This window comes from Choloepus didactylus, chromosome 4, assembly GCF_015220235.1.
Source record: "Choloepus didactylus isolate mChoDid1 chromosome 4, mChoDid1.pri, whole genome shotgun sequence".
Taxonomy (NCBI): Eukaryota; Metazoa; Chordata; class Mammalia; order Pilosa; family Megalonychidae; genus Choloepus; species Choloepus didactylus.
The window spans coordinates 169,195,947-169,213,046 of record NC_051310.1 but is presented as its reverse complement, the minus strand read 5'-3'; the positions used below and the strand labels follow the sequence as shown (position 1 = coordinate 169,213,046).

Below are 17,100 nucleotides of genomic sequence, written 5' to 3'. Positions count from 1 at the left end.
TTGCCCTGCATGTAGAAGTCACAGAGCTCTCCTACAGAATGCTGTGGAAAAACAGTCAAGTGGCTGCTGGGGATTGCTGGATGTAGGGCATACAGCGCAGTGCCTGAGAGCACTGTTTTCTAGGGAAGAGGGACATTCCTATCTGATAAACAGGATAATTTCAGGGCCATGTAGGCATGCCTAAAACAAGAGGCTTAGCCACAAAGACTCAGGTGGCCTCTACACTTTGGCCTGGAGCTATTTGCTAAACTCATTGTGTGGATAAGCCCTGAAGGAGACCCTTTCTCAGGTCAATCTGCAAAGATTTCTTTTTTAATTTTTGTTTTTTAGCTCCTGGCATTCAAGAAAAAGTCTGCCATAACACTAGCTGGATATAATCTTAAGGAACAGATGCCTCAGAGTCTAAATTCTAGCCACAACACAGTAAAGTATCAGAATGTCCAGCTTTCGACAAAAATTACAAAACATATAAAGAAACAGAAAGTAAAGTCCCAGGCAAAGCAGTAGAAACCATCAATGACATACTTAAAGTGCTGAGAGCAAAAAACTGTCAACCAAGAATTATTCTGTATCTGGCAAAACTGTCTTTCAAAAATGAGGAAGAGATTAAGACATTCCCAGATAAACAAAAGCTGAGGGAGTTCATCACTGCTAGACCTGTCCTATAAGAGATTCTAAAGAGAGTTCTGCAGATTGAAAGAAATGGACAGTAGACAATAGATCAAAGTCACATGAAGAAATAAAGAGCACTTGTTAGGGTAAGGACAGGGGTAAATATAAATGCCAGTACTATTGTACCTTTTGTTTGTAACTCTACTTTTCACTTCCTACATGATCTAAAAAGCAAATGCATAAAATATAATGAGTAATCAGTGGTTTTGGACTCATAACGTGTAAACATGTAACTTATGACAAGAACTACATAAAGGTAGGGGGGACAGAGGTATGGAAACATAGTTTATGTGTACTATTGAAATTAAGTTGGTATCAAAGTAAATGAGATTGTTAAAGGTCTAACAGGTTAAATTCAAGCCTCATGGTTACCAGAAGGAAAATGTCAGAGAATATGCAAACTCATAGAGACAGAAAGTAGAGTACAAGTTAGCAGGAGTGGGGGTGATGGAGAATGGGTAGTTAATGCATAGCGGGCATAAGGTTTCTGTTTGGGGAGATGGGAAGGTGTTAGTAATGAAAGGTGGTGAGGGTACCACAATAATGTGAATGTGTTTAATCCCACTGAATGGTATGCTTGGGAGTGGTTGAAATGGGAAAATTTATGTCCTATGTGTGTCTTCACACACATGCAAACACACACACAAAGCAACTAAAGAAACAATGACAGTTAAAGGCAATGCATGGTCCTGGATGGGATCTAACAAGGGAGAAGAGAAGGCTTGAGGACATTATTGGGACATAAGAAAAAAACTGGAATATGGACTGTAAGCTTCATATCAGTGTAGATTTATTGAATTTGATAACTGCACTTAAGGTGAATACGTAAGTGAATATCCTTGTTCTTATGAAAAGTACATGGAAGTATTAAGTGTTCAAGAAGCATGATGTATAGTAGCTACACCCAAGTATTCAGAAAATGGATTGATAAATAGATATACAGACAGAAAGATGGATAGATAGATGGATTGATAGAAGGGTGGATAGCTAGAATGATTCAGCAAATACGGCAACATGTTAAAATTGATAGGTCTGGGCATCTGGGGGTACAGGGTATGTTGAAGTTTGTATTATTTTTCTAAATGTCACATAAGTTTGAAAGTATTTCAAAATAAAAAGTTTAAAACCGAACCCAACCCAGTGAGCTAACGTTGAGAAATGCAGCTTTAATCATTGGGTGTGGTGTGAGGTTGGTTAAGGTTGAGTTGTGAGTAGGTTTTCCTGGAAAATTCTCTAAAGAGAAGTAATACAGATGGAAATTATATGGTCTTATGAGAGGGCTTTTGTCCCTATTTAAAATTTTTCTCATTTCCTCATCTTTTTATTATGAAATAATTTCAAACATACAGAAAAGTTGCAAGAATAGTTTAATGAACTCTCATATGCTCTCCACCTAGCTGTCCCTGCCAGCGCGAGTGAGTCCAGCTGAAAGACTGAAGAAAGCACCAGGCACAGCCTGAGACATGAACCTTATTCGGCGGAACTTATGTACAGGAGAAATCAAGCAGCTCTGAAAGTTCAGAGAGTAGGAGAAACTCTCTGCAGTTAAGTGGGACTCAGCAGTGCCAGTTATGGGGGCCCGAAACAAAGACATTCCATTGAGTATGAGAACATGGGTATAGCAAGGGGTCTTGTGACGGGGGCAGGAGATTGATTGACATCAAAGTGCACAGGAAGAAAACTACAGATTGCTTTGTAGATAACAGTACTAGGAACATGCAGGGTATAGATTAACACAAGGGGTCTTGCTTTCTTGCATACATTAACTAGCTGTACGTTCTTTCCTAAGGAGGTCAGTTTAAACTTTGACTAATGGCCCAAGGTCACGCAGGCTGCTGTGTGCTTCAGTCTTACAGGATCTTAGGGAAAGGCCCTGGCCCTTGGCTCCTCCTACACTAGCTTTAACAATTGTTACTGTTTTGCTATTTTTGCTTTATTTCTCTCTCTCTCCATGTACTTTTTTTGCTGAACCATTTGGAAGTAAGTTGTACCTGCAGTATGACACTCACTTCTCAACATTCAGTGTTTGTCGTTTAGGAATATAGATATTAGCCTAGAATACCAAAATGTCATTATCCCTACTAAGAAAATTATGCACTTAAAATCAATGTAATATTTAAATTTTCACAATTATCCCCCCAAATGTCTTCATAGTTATTTTATTTTTATCAAACTAATGAATACATTATGTTTTTTGCTATTTAGTTTAATAAAGAACAGTTCTTCCCTCCTTTTTTTTCCCCATAACACTGACCTTTTGAGGAATCTAGGCTAAGTGGTCTTATAGAGTGTCCCACATTCTAGATTTTTCTGTTTTCTCATGATGTTAACTTGTTTCTCTATCCCAGTGATCACCATTCTTGGCCGCAGTGAAGAATCACCTGAGACACCTTAAAAAAATGTAGACCCTGGAGTCCCACCTTAAACCAATTAAAGGTGGGATGAAGCCCAGCTGGCCTTAGTTTCAAAGTTCCCCAGGTGATTGATTCTATTGTGCAGTCAGTGTTAAAAACCATGACTCTCTCTCCTGTAAATCCTCTAAACTGGAAGTTAGATTTGGGGTATACATTTTTGTCCAGAATATACATTGCAGTTACTTAGGAAGCTTTCAAAACTACTGAAAATTGCAATCATTTGGGAAGCTTGATTGTACATTACAGTCAATTGAGAAGCTTTAGAATATACTGACGCTTGAATGCTACCCTAAGATTCAGAAATAATTGGGCTGGTGGTGTGGCCTAGGCATTGCTATTTTTAAAATTTCCTCAGGTGATTCTAATATAGTCAAGAAGCCTCACAGCCTTGGGTTACTTGTTTAATTTGCATCACAATCAGGAGGCACATAATGTCACACAGTTCCATATTTGTGATGTCAAGTTTAATCACTTGATTAATGTGCTCAACATCAGACTTCTGCATTGTAAAGGAATACTTGTTCTTTGCATTTGGCAAGTGGTCTCTGGGATGATACTTTGGCACCAGGCGTGTGAAAATCCTGTTTGCTAACAAGTTTTTACCCAATGGTTTTTGCACCCATTGATGACTGTTAGCTGGATCAGTAGTTATTACATCAGGTGTTAAAAGATGGTGATCTAATTCTGTCATTTCTTCTAAATTTTTTTTTTTTTTGCCAAGAAATAAATGTAATTTTTATTTTTGGGTGGTTGGTTTGCTCTTTTAGGCCATTTACTTTGTTTTAATTAAAGTCTTTTGTGCAATAGGTATAGATATAAAAAGAATTTCATCAAATAATTTTATAGATGTCACTCAGAAGCATCCTTGCTGTCTGTAACATAATGTGCTAGAGTCATTGAAATAAAATTATAGAGTAATTAAAAATATATATATTTGCAATTATTTTAAATCATTCTGTAGTTTATGGCATGCCAATGGAGTGAGATTGAGAAAAAAGCAGTCCACATTCATGATATTTTGAAGATAAAATTACTTCAGAAGGCATTTGAAATCCTTGCTCATGTTCTAAGTATAGCCATTGTGATAAGACCTAAAATATAAAGTCACTAATTTTTGATTCACACTTAAGTGGAGGTAGAGAGGTACCAGTGATTCCACATCTCCCAGTGTAGGAAACATTAGGGCTGCTTGACTGCTCAAAAAATAAACTTTCTCTTAAATGTTCCTTTATTCTTTTTTCCTCTTCCTCCTTTTGTTGTTCTTTTGCAGATGGAAGAAGAGTAGCAACAGCTTCTTTCCTTCCTAAAGCCTTTCTCTGGCTTTGCTCAGAAACTCAGACATGAAAATGTCTACTACACCATCGTGTCAGGATCGAACATCTCCGTGACAAATCACAATATCCACACAACACTGAGGCTTTACTGCAACTGCAGCAGCATGACACCATACTTATTTGGGGCAGTACACAAAACTTTGAACTTTAAGGCAAACTCTTAGGGAGTATAGAGAGTCAACACTTGCTTAATATGTTGACTGATCTTCATAAAATATTAGTTCTGTGGGAATCACAAAAACAGGATGATTTCCTTCTGCTAATTCTGGTTGTCATTTTGTTGATGCATTGGCACATTTTACAGTCTCTTCTATTCTGGACTTTTCTTAGATTCAGTTAAAAACTCCAAAGCATTTTGGCAATCGCTGGAACACGGGCTCCTTGGAAAGCAGCTGCGACTGCTCCTCCCATCCTTTGTCAGCATCTCTAGGCTACACTTCCTTCTAAATTTATTAGCGACTTTTGTTTGTAAAGAAGAGCTCTTCTGTTTCTCTTCTATCCTCCTCTCTAGAGACTCATTGATTTCCTTTTAATTATCAGTCATAAGCGATTATTCTTTACAATGCTCAAATTATATTTGGCCAAGGAGAGCCTCTTTAAGCTGGCCTTTTTGAAATAATTTTTAATCGAAATAAGACATTCAGAAAAATGCACATAAAAATCAGGTGTATGGTTGAAACAATTTTTGCAAAGTGAACTGTGAAACCAGCACCCAGGTCAAGAAATAGAATGTTGCCAGTACCACACAAGCCTCTGTTATACCCTCTTCCCGCCACTACTGCCCCCGACAAGAGTAGCCACCATCCTTCTTCCTAAAGAAGTTTTCCTGTTTTTGAGCTTTATATGAATGGAATTATACAGTATGTACTACTTTGTGTCTAATTTCTTTTGCTCATCATTATGTTTTAAGATTCATCCATGTTATTGTGTGCAGTTGTCTTTCTTTGTTTTTCATGGCTACCTGCAATTTATTTATCCATTCCAATGTAGATGGACATGTAAGATGATTCCAGGTCTTGACTATTACTACAGCACTGCTATAAAATTCTTATATTTATCTTTTGGTTAACATAGGAAGATTTTTTTTGGTTATACTTAGGAGGGCAATTGCTTGGTCATAGATTATGTACTGGGGATTGTTCAACTTCATTAGATACTGCCAAATAGTTTTTCTTCTGTTTTTTTTTTTTTTCTTGATATAACCCTTTTATATATTTCTTTTACTTTCTGGCACAAGATGTCCTAGGCTTATCTTGTGTGTTCCCTGCCCTAGCCTTAGAATCAGCCATTTCTCTAAGGAGTCCTGGATCTTTTGAACAGGGACTTGTATTTAAAAGTCAAGGTCTGGGGCTAGTTGTGCTCATTGCTACAGGGATGTCATTGCTTTTAGTTTCCTTTAGTGACCAAAACTAGGAAATACATTAAAGAAAACAAAAAAGTATTCTAATTGATAATTCCAATTCCAGTTGAACATTACAGGGATTTCTCCTCAACTCCTTTTTATTTTATCCACGCCTCTGTTTTCTCTTATGTTGAAAATCTTGCTTCCTAATAACATCAACATATGGATTTGCCTTATTCTACATTTACCTAAAACAATTCCAAAATTATGTTACTATTAATGATAAACCAACTGAATGAAGCTTAGGATTTCTTTGCAGTTCTTTTTGTCCCTTGTGAGCAAGTTTAATATTAACTTGATGACTTAAATCTAATGGGGAGGATGAGGAATTTGTCCAGTGATTTAAGAAGGTGGGTATTATGCTCAGAATATTGACTCTGGGGCTAGGAATCTTCTAGACTATTGCTGTGCTTAGCTCCCACTGTTTGCCCTTTGCTTTTCTTTCTCCAAATACCTTTCTGAGGGCTTTCAGAATTTCCCGGAGGAGAGATGCACAGCTAGGGGCTATGCAACATTTTGCACATCTTCTGGACACTGTGTTTATCTGTAAATATCTATTAGTTACTAAGAATCTCCTCAGTAACTGCCTGAATCTACACAGCATCCTACCAAGGGGTGACATAGATGACTAGTCTAAAGGAAAACTACAGCAGTCCTGGTTTGTGTTCTCTGCTTAGCTGGGGATGGGGCAGAGGGGCTTAGAGATGAGGAGTGTGGCTTCTGCAGCCCAACAGTCAGGTTCCAAATCTTGGCTCTGCACTTGACACCTGTGCAAAATTTGATTAAGTTCTCTAAACCTCAGTTTCCTCATCCATCAAATGGGGGTAATTAGCCCCATGGCTCACAGGTGATTCTAAGGGTCAAATGCAGTAGTACAGACAAATGACAACATATCAATAAATGGTTTCTGTTGGTTGTTTCAGTGTATCTTTTGATGTTGGTACTAGAGCATTTGTTCTCATTCTTGGCTGCATATGAGAATCACTTGGAGAGCCTTGAAAAATTCCCACATTGCATCTCAGACCAATTAAATTAGAATCTTTGGAGTGTGGCCCAGACAATGGTATTATTTTTGGTTCCTCAGATGTTTGCAATGTGCACTCACAACCTCATCGTAAATCCGTTGAGGAGAAACTCTACAACCACAATCCTGATGTCACGCTGGGAAAGAAATGTGTTGTAATCATGCATGTGATTCTTTCTTCACAGAATTAATGAGATGATGTGGCTTATGTCATTTGGTGCTAGGAATAAAGGAATATGTAGTAATCATTGTGATTAGTCAGATACGGTGAAGTAGGAAGTGTGAATATTGATGATGGTCATGGCATTAGGGTAAAAGTTCATGAATATAAGAGCAAATGAAAATCTTGGGGGGTTGTAAGGAGAGAAGTTAAGGATTTACTAAAGAGTTAAAAACATTGGAACCATGTAGGCCAGTCAAGTGTCCCATAACTGTGGCAAGGAGAAAGGAACTCCTTCTTATCCTTAAGTAATGATGTTTGGGAACTTGGATGGGTGATTAATACTCCTCTCATTGTGATGGAAAGGCTGAAATGATGAGTAGGGAGCAATGCCTGCATGGGTAAAATAAGATTCAGGAATTAAGGAAAGGCCAAGTGATGTAAGGTTTGCAAAGTTATTGCCTCTTTCACTAAAACAAAATGCTTAATGCTGCAAGGCGTGACAATTTATTCACTCATTAATTCAGTGGAACTCAGTGGAAGGTGACTCTATACTAGAGATTAGGCAGTGAGCTCCTTCAGAGCTGGAGTCTTGTCTTGCTCATCCTCATGGACACAGCCCAGCACATCAGAGAACTGCTATGAATGTATTGCTCCCACCATACCACGTAAGGAGCCTCTGGGATGCACAGTGCCTAGGACCCAATGATGCTTTATTGCCCTCCAGAGTTTGAGGGTGAATTTGTTGTAGTCTCCTCCCTCATATATGTGGCTCTGTCTCTCAGGGGTGATGGGATGGTTGTGGTAGTGTTATATTAGCTAGGATCACAGCAGTGATGTATGAAAAAAAACCAATTTATTAATCTTCAATGAAGAAACAAGAACTATAAATGCAAAGGGACTGGATGTTTGAATTCTCCAGGCTGTATGTTCTTTTCCTGTAATCATGTGTCTCAGTTTTCAGGCTGCTATGACAGACACCACACCAATGGGTTGGCTTAAAAAATGGGAATTTATTGGCTCATAGTTTTGAGGCTAGAAGTTCAAAATAGAGGCATCAGCAAGGTGATGTTTTCTTCTGAAGTCTGTGGCATTCAGGGACTGGCTGCTGGCAATCCTTGAGTTCTTAACTTTCCCATTACAAGGCAATGCACATGGCAGTGTCTTCTTTCTCTTCAGGTTTCTGTTAGCTTCTGGCTTCCAGCTCCTTCCTATGGCTTTTTCTTTATAAAACTACCAGTAAAAGGATTAAGACCCATCCTGATTCAATTGGTACTAGAGCATTGGTTCTCACTCTTGGCTGCACATAAGAATCACTTGGAGAGCCTTGAAAAATTCCCATGCTGCATCCCAGACCAATTAAATTAGAATCTCTGGAGTGTGGCCCAGACAATGGTATTATTTTTGGTTCCTCAGATATTTGCATTGTGTACTCGCAACCTTATCATAAACCCACATTAAGCCACATCTTAACTAAAAATAACATCATCAAAAGGTCCTATTTATAGTGGGTTCATATCCACAGCAATGGGATTAAGGTAAGAACCTGTTTTTCTGAGGTGCATAATTCAACCTACCACAGCATGCCACATGAAAAAAGCCAAACTGTAATTGGGAGGTTGCTTGATGAGCAGGAAACTAGAACAAGAATAGCCAGTTATATAAGTCAAACCTTTCATGTCTTCGGGTTAAGTGACAAAACCACCACCTGCCTAGACAGGTATGGTCACTGGGCTTTTCCAGGGCCTATCCTGGGATGCTTGCTGCCAACTTTGACTCTGACTTTCCTTCTACGCTCTGTAGTCTGTCTTAGTTTGCCAGAGCTGCTGTCACAAATTCAACAAACTTGTTTTGGCTTAACAGCAGAGATTTGTTGGCTCACAGTTTTGAGGGTAGAAGATGTTCAGAATAAAGATACTGGCAAGGCTTGCTTTCTTCCAGAGTCTGTAGTTTTCTGGTGCTGTTTGTATCTCTCCTTGTGTCACAAGGCGATGTCCTCTTCTTTGTGGCTTCTGGAGCTTCCGGGTCTTCTTTAGAAGGCCTTCTCTAATATGGATTAAGGCCCACCCTTTTTCAGTTGTCCACACCTTAATTAAAAATGACATCTTCAAAAGTTCCTGCTTATAACTGGGTTCACACACAGAGGAATGTGTGTTAACTTTAAGAATGTGTTTTTGCTGGAGTACATTGCTCAATCTACCACACAGGCTAAGCAACCTCCTTCTAATTGGCTTGTTCTTTCCTCGTGCATGTTAATGGGTTGAAACAGATTACAGCTTTGTTTTGAAGGCCTGGGGGCCATTCTGACTCTTGTGGGAATTTATTTTTCTGTTCTGATCCATTACATGTCGATTTCATGTTTTAATTCTCAGGAGGCAACCTTGTTTCCAGATTCCTGAGGGATACATCTTTGGAAGTCTTCAAAGGATTGAAACAATGCTCTAAACGGAAAACTTCAATATTAACATTAATATCCAGTATGGCAACATATCATTTTATTGAAACTGTGTATGTTCAGAAAGACTAGATAGATATTTATGGTTTATACTCTGCTTACCTCCTAAGCAGATTCAAGGCAACTTATAGCCTGGAGTGATATTTAAAATATTTAATAATTGGTATGGCATGAACTTTGTCCAATCAGAAGAGATGTGCATCAGAAATAACTGTTGTTCTGGAACAGTGTCCAATGGATGAATGTCAGCCCTTTTTCTAGATTCTGGGACATTTATAAAATAACATTCCTGTGGCTACTAACCAGCCTCAGTCTTCTCATTGGCACTGCTTATATGCCTGGCCTAGAGAGAAACACTGATGACAAGTTTTGTTAGACCTCTTATGGGTATGAGGGTACCTTCTTTCCTTATTCACCTCTTCTTTCCATGTACCTACCACTGCAGTCAAAGGTAATGGTGGACATATTCCTTTGACTTGCAAAATAACCATGTTTCATGAAATCTAAGAAGCCATTGATTGTAAGAAACACCATTATTTTATGTACCCCACTAAGAAAGAAAAAATATTGCTGATTAAATTATGACATACCAACAATATAAAACTCCCAATTTCTATGATGTTAAAATTAAAAAATATGTATATCTCAGATTTGATAGATTAAGGTTCACCATCTTTCAGGACAATGGTGCTTACCCCCCCCCCCCTGCATATTGGGGCTTTTAAGTTACTCTCCTTGTCCAATAAAATAAAATAAAATAAAATATTATCATTATTATTATTATCATTATTATTTATTACTATTGATAGGCAGAAAGAAGGGTTATCATACAAGGACAAGAACAATGCCTAAGAATGTCTGACTCTTCTGGAAAATTACTAAATGTCAATCTATTTCTCTTAGGGAAATTTTCAGTATACATGGACTTACCTCCTTATATTGTTTTCTCCCAGAACTTCTTTACTGGGATATTAATGTAAATCATTCCTGTTGGGGAGAATTAGTAAAAGGGGACTTGGAGTTGGAAATAGGAAAGAGAGGTAAAGCAGGGATCAGAGTAGAATGTAATAGCTTCCAGCAAGGGAATGCTGAGCAGGGATTCAAAAGGAGGCTTTTAGCCATTATGCTTTATTAGTAGAGATGAAACATTGGGAGAAATTAAGAAAGAGGAGGAAAAGTGAACCCTGATTCAGAATTCTACTTCCATGTAGAGACAGCAAGTATGTATAAGGTATGTGATGACACATGCAGGAAGTTATTATGGACAGAGCCAAGGCCACATAATTGCATACTGGGGAGGGGTTTTGATAAATCCCCATTGAATGATCAAATTAAACTATAATTAGTGACTTTTGTTAGGATGGACTCTTAGACAACTAAGCTATTCTGTGCCTCTTAGCTGACAGTGATACAGAGGTGGTAGAAGTCATAAAATCTGACAGGATTACACAGGGAGGGGCAGACACATATTTGCATGTATAGTACCTGCAGTAAAGCCCACGGATTTACAAACTTCTTTTTGAAACTGTTTCTCTCTATTGTATTATGGGTAATGTTCTCTGATCATTTCCCAGTTCACTTATTCTCTCTTCAGGCAGGTCTAACCCACTCTTTAACCCATTCAAATGCGTTTTTAAGTTTTATTGACTATATTTTAAATTTCTAGTCATTTAATTTATTTTCTTGATCTCCCTATTATTTTCTTCCCCATAGTGTATTATTTTTTACCCATGGTGTTTATTCTCCTTTTATTTCTTTAGTATTAAAAATATTCTATTTATATTGTTTCAGTTTCTATTATCTGTTTTCTCTGTTGACCCTTATTTATGGTCAATTAGTTCTATGTATATGTATATGTATATTATTGCTATTTATTGTGAGATCATCTTCATTGGGATTTTTTTTTTTTTTGTATGTATATGAATTCCAAGCAGCCTGAATTGAGAAAGATTCCTTCCAAGATGGATTTGTGTTTGTTATTTTCAGGCACTCAGCCAGGAACAATATTTGTGTTTATTTCTTGGCTTGGAGATTCCTGTGCTACACATCTACTTGTGACTTGGTTTCAACTCCTCCCCAGTGTGGGCTCAAGACTTTGTTTCCAGATCTGATTGCTTCTCCTTATCTGGTCCCCTTTCCCCCTTCCCCATCCATCAACCACATCAGGGCCCTCACAACATCAGCTTTCACACTTCGATCAGTTGTGTATATAACACTTTAAAAAAATTTTTACCTTAACATTTCCAGATGATTTTAGTTGCCATGCTACCCAAACTGGAAGTCCAGTCTCATTCAAACTTTGAGGAAATGAAAACATGAAACTTTTTTTTTTATCAAACAGAAAATGGTAAATGGAGAAATAATTTGATAATACTCATCATTATTAATTTAAGTATGTAAAATCTGGTTAGAATTCTTATTATTCCACAAACCTCTTATTGTTCTATTTTAGTAAAGATAACCAATATGAAAAACAGCTTTTACAACTTCTTTCATGACCTTGCCCCTAACCATATTCCCCAAGAGATCTCAAGTTCCTCAACTGCTGCTAAATTTTCTACCTTGAGGGACAGGTTCCAGCCTTGTTGGGTCTCTCTCTCTCTAGCCAGGATAAGGTCCAGAAACAGGCCTTTTGTTGGTGAGTTCTTCGTAGCCCTGCAAGATGGGAGAATCACATGACCAGGCATTATCATCCCATAAAAGGCCCCAGTGTGAGCAGGCCCACTGTTCAGTTGATTCCGTCTTGTAGCAACAGACATCTATGATAGCCAAGCAACTTGGGAAGTAAGATGAGAAGATGAAAGACTCACAGAACTCAATTCCAGAAAATTGACCCCCCCCCAAAAAAAAAGTACAGGCACAAGAACACGAGGAAAGAGATGTCGGTTTTGAGGTATTGTAAAAATTTTGTTTTAGTTTTCCTTTATCTGTGGGCTATAATGCGTGGGTTGCACCTGACTTCTTATGATTGCGCCTAACTTTTTTTCTTCTTTAGGATTATTTTCTTTGTTCTCATGGACCATTTTTCACCTCCTTTCACTAAGAATTTGCTTATCCTTTGCCAATCTTCTTCTTTTTTTTTTTCCTTTAATTCAGTTTTATTGAGATATATTCACATATCATCCAGTCATCCATGGTGTACAATCATCTGTTCACAGTACCATCATATAGTTGTGCATTCATTACCCCAATCTATTTTTTTATCTTCATTTTATTGAGATATATTCACATACCACGCAGTCATACAAAACAAATCATACATTCGATTGTTCACAGTACCATTACATAGTTGTACATTCATCACCTAAATCCATCCCTGACACCTTCATTACCACACACACAAAAATAACAAGAATAATAATTAAAGTGAAAAAGAGCCATTGAAGTAAAAAAGAACACTGGGTACCTTTGTCTGTTTGTTTCCTTCCCCTATTTTTCTACTCATCCATCCATAAACTAGACAAAGTGGAGTGTGGTCCTTATGGCTTTCCCAATCCCATTGTCACCCCTCATAAGCTACATTTTTATACAATTGTCTTCGAGATTCATGGGTTCTGGGTTGTAGTTTGATAGTTTCAGGTATCCACCACCAGCTACCCCAATTCTTTAGAACCTAAAAAGGGTTGTCTAAAGTGTGCGTAAGAGTGCCCACCAGAGTGACCTCTCGGCTCCTTTTGGAATCTCTCTGCCACTGAAGCTTATTTCATTTCCTTTCACATCCCCCTTTTGGTCAAGAAGATGTTCTCCGTCCCACGATGCCAGGTCTACATTCCTCCCCGGGAGTCATATTCCATGTTGCCAGGGAGATTCACTCCCCTGGGTGTCAGATCCCACGTAGGGGGGAGGGCAGTGATTTCACCTGCCAAGTTGGCTTAGCTAGAGAGAGAGGGCCACATCTGAGCAACAAAGAGGCATTTGGGAGGGGGCTCTTAGGCACAACCATAGGGAGGCCTAGCCTCTCCTTTGCAGCAACCGTCTTCCCAAGGGTAAGACCTATGGTAGAGGGCTCAACCCATCAAACCACCAGTCCCCTATGTCTGTGGTCATGTTGGCAACCATCGAGGTGGGGTAGGCCAATACCCCTGCATTCTCCACAGGCTCCTCAAGGGGGCACTACATATTTTTTTCCTTGTTTTTCTTTTCTTTTTTTTTTTTTTAACTTTCCCTTCTTTTTTAAATCAACTGTATGAAAAAAAATTAAAAAAAAAAAAAAAAAAAAACATACAATAAAAGAACATTTCAAAGAGACCACAACAAGGGAGTAAGAAAAAGACAACCAATCCAAGACAACCGCTCAACCTCCAACCTGTTCCCACTCCACCCCAAGAAAGAGGCTTTCAGGAATATAGGGATTTAATAAAGTCATTTCTTTATGGAGCAGGAATAATTTGGGTCAGGTATGTTCTTTCTGATAGTCTGACTTAATGTTGAGATGGAACTAGGAGAACCTGGAGAGAAGGATGATTAGTCCGTCCTTTAGAGCAGTGATTTTTGATTATTCATACCCAGAGTTTATGATACTCTCCCTGTAGCTCACATAAAGCATAGACTACAGGTTGCACTTCAGACACCCTGTTGTGAATTGCTCTTTTTCACATATTAGGTATTGTTCTAGTTTGCTAATGTTGCTGGGATGCAAAACACCAGAAATGGATTGGCTTTTATAAAAGGGTGTTTATTTGGTTACACAGTTACAGTCTTAAGGCCATAAAGTGTCCAAGGCAACACATCAGCAATTGGGTACCTTCACTGGAGGATGGCCAACGGTGTGTGGAAAACCTCTGTTAGCTGGGAAGGCACGTGGCTGGCGTCTGCTCCAAAGTTCTGGTTTCAAAATGGCTGTCTCCCAGGACATTCTTCTCTAGGCTGCAGTTCCTCAAAAATGTCACTCTTAGTTGCACTTGGGATATTTGTCCTCTCTCAGCTTCTCTGGAGCTAGAGTCTGCCTTCAATGGCCATTTACAAACTGTCTCTCATCTGCAGCTCCTGTACTTTCTTCAGAGTGTCCCTCTTGGCTGTAGCTCCTCTTCAAAACATCACTCACAGCTGCACTGAGTTCCCTCTGCCCGTCAGCTCATTTATATGTCTCCACTGATCAAGGCCCACCCTAGATGGATGGGGCCTTGCCTCCATGGAAGTAATCTCATCAGAGTTATCACCTACAGTTGGGTGGGGTCCATCTCCAAAGAAACACTTAAAGAAATCTAATCAAAACTGATAACGTCTGCCCACACAAGATTACATCAAAGATAATGGCATTTGGGAGACACAATACATTCGAACTGGCACAGTATCTTAAGAGGGCCTCCAGCTAATGTCAAAATTGAATTCTCCAAGCAGTGTCAGAAGGGCTGATAATCCTATTTTTGGACCAAAGAAGCTTGGCATGCTTTAGATGTGGCCTATTGAGAATACTTTGGTGAAGATTTAGAAGGCAGATTTGTATTCTCATTCACATTTGCTTAGTGGTAGATGCAACAATTTGGAACCATCTTATTGTTAATGAAAACAAACCCAAAACAAACTAGCTCTAACAAAAAAGGAAGGCAAAATAATTCACTGGCTCTTATAAGAAGACCACAAGTAAACTGGCTTCTGATGAAACTTGATTCAAGGCTCAAACAATGCTTGTAGGATGTACCTTTTGATTCTGCTTCTCTGTGTTGGCTCCTCTCTCAGACTTTGTGTTGTGGTCCCTTGAATCTTCAGGTTCCCATCTTTGTGACATCCAGGCTTCTGGAACAAGAGAGGAAACTTCTCTTTCCATCAGCAAACCTCTTCTCCACTTCACTGAAGAAATCATTGTGGTTGAGAGAATGTGCTGGGCTAGTTACCTTGGAGGTGGGACATGAACTTATATGGAGCTGGGGGTTGAGCTAACTACACCTGGCAGCCCAGGGACTGAGAGTGGATTGCACTCCAGAGGAAAATTGGGGAACCATTACCAAAGGTGGGGAAATGGATGTTGGGAGGCAAAAACAAACAAACAAACATGTCCACTAGTGTTCCAGTTTGCTAATGCTGCTGGGATGCAAAATAAACAGAAATGGATTGGCTTTTATAAAAGGGGGTTTATTTGGTCAGAAAGCTACAGTCTTAAAGCCATAAAGTGTCCAAGGTAAGGGGTACCTTCACTGAGGGATGTTCATTGGTGTCCAGAAAACCTCTGTTAGCTTGGAAGGCTCATGGCTGGTATCCACTTGCTCCCAGGTTACATTTCATGGTGGCGTTTTCCGAAATGTTGCTCTTGGGGCGTTTGTCCTCTCTTAGCTTCTCTGGAGCAAAAGTCTGCTTTCAAAGGCTGTCTCCAAGATGTCTCTATAAGCTGCAGCTCCTCTCTCAGTACCTTTGCATTCTTCAAAGTGTCCCTCATGGCTGTAGCAAGCTTGCTCCTTCTGTCTGAGCTTATATAGTGCTCTAGTAAACTAATCAAGGCCCATGCTGAATGGGCAGGGCCACGCCTCCATGGAAATTATCTAATCAGAGTTATCACCTAGAGTTGGGTGGGTCGCATCTCCATGGAAACAAAGTGTTCAAATCTAATCAACACTAATACCTCTGCCCCCACAAGATTGCATCAAAGAATATGGCTTTTCCTGGGGGACATAATACATTCAAACCAGCACAACTTCAGTGTGTGATTTAGATGTCTGTGGATAGGATGGGAAATTTTCTTTGATTTGAGTATTGAAGAAGATCAAGGCTTTGGACTATTTTGAGACCCAGATCTGAAAAAAATGCAAAAGCAGGTGTTGTTACTCTGGCTATTAAAAGAATTCCACAGTAAGCATTTATCTATTTATTCAACTACTATTTATTGGTTGCTTAGTAAATAGTAGGCACTGGGCAAGACACTGGAGATGGAGGAGTGAGGAATAACAACAATAACAAAACAGTAACACAATAACACAATTGTTGGTTCCCTACTTGGGATTCTCCCTAGGTGGGGCTCAGTATCTCCACCCACCTAAAAATATAAAATCAGTAATCCAGGCATAGAAAATAGGTTTGGGAGAAGATTTGTTGCCATCAGAATTGTTCATTTTCTGGCCTGTAGTTTGTCCATCCTTGCCAAGAGATTCTAATTGGATTCTACCAGTGCATGTGTCTCCTGGTAGACTGAAAATATGGTTCATCTCATGGAGTGTCCGGCGCTGCCCCGCTCGGTCCCCGGTTCCCGGCCGGCGAGGGGAAACAGGGAAGGAGAGAGAGAGATGCAGACTGCGCGAACTAACCTGGTCATGAATCACGACTCGAACCACACGGCAGTTGTGAAAGCAAGCCCTTTACTACAGCTAGATGAACATTCTGTGTTACTGGTTCCCACACGGGGCACGGCGCCTCGTGGGAGAGCAGCCTCGATGTGGCCGTCAGGCACGGCTCCTTGTGGGCTGTCTCACCCTACCCCGTCCGGGTAAGACCTTTTATACACAATTAACAACCAATAAGCTTCTAGGCTAGTATCGCGTATACAGGATTTCGATTGGTAGGAGCGGGTGGCGGATACATGCGTCACTATGCGGAAACAGGATGCAGGCGCCATCTTGGCTCACTCGATGGGCGGGGGTAACTCTAGAGCAGGCTGCAGCGCATACGCTAGGCCCGATTCGGGAGGCGGCTTTCCACATCTCCCCCTTTC

General features: G+C 39.6%; 1 pseudogene; it reads right to left on the bottom strand.

Moving 5' to 3' along the window:
* Nucleotides 1-4,145: 4,145 nt before the first annotated feature.
* LOC119532997 lies at nucleotides 4,146-4,692 on the bottom strand (annotated as a pseudogene).
* Between the last annotated feature and the right edge of the window lie 12,408 nt (nucleotides 4,693-17,100).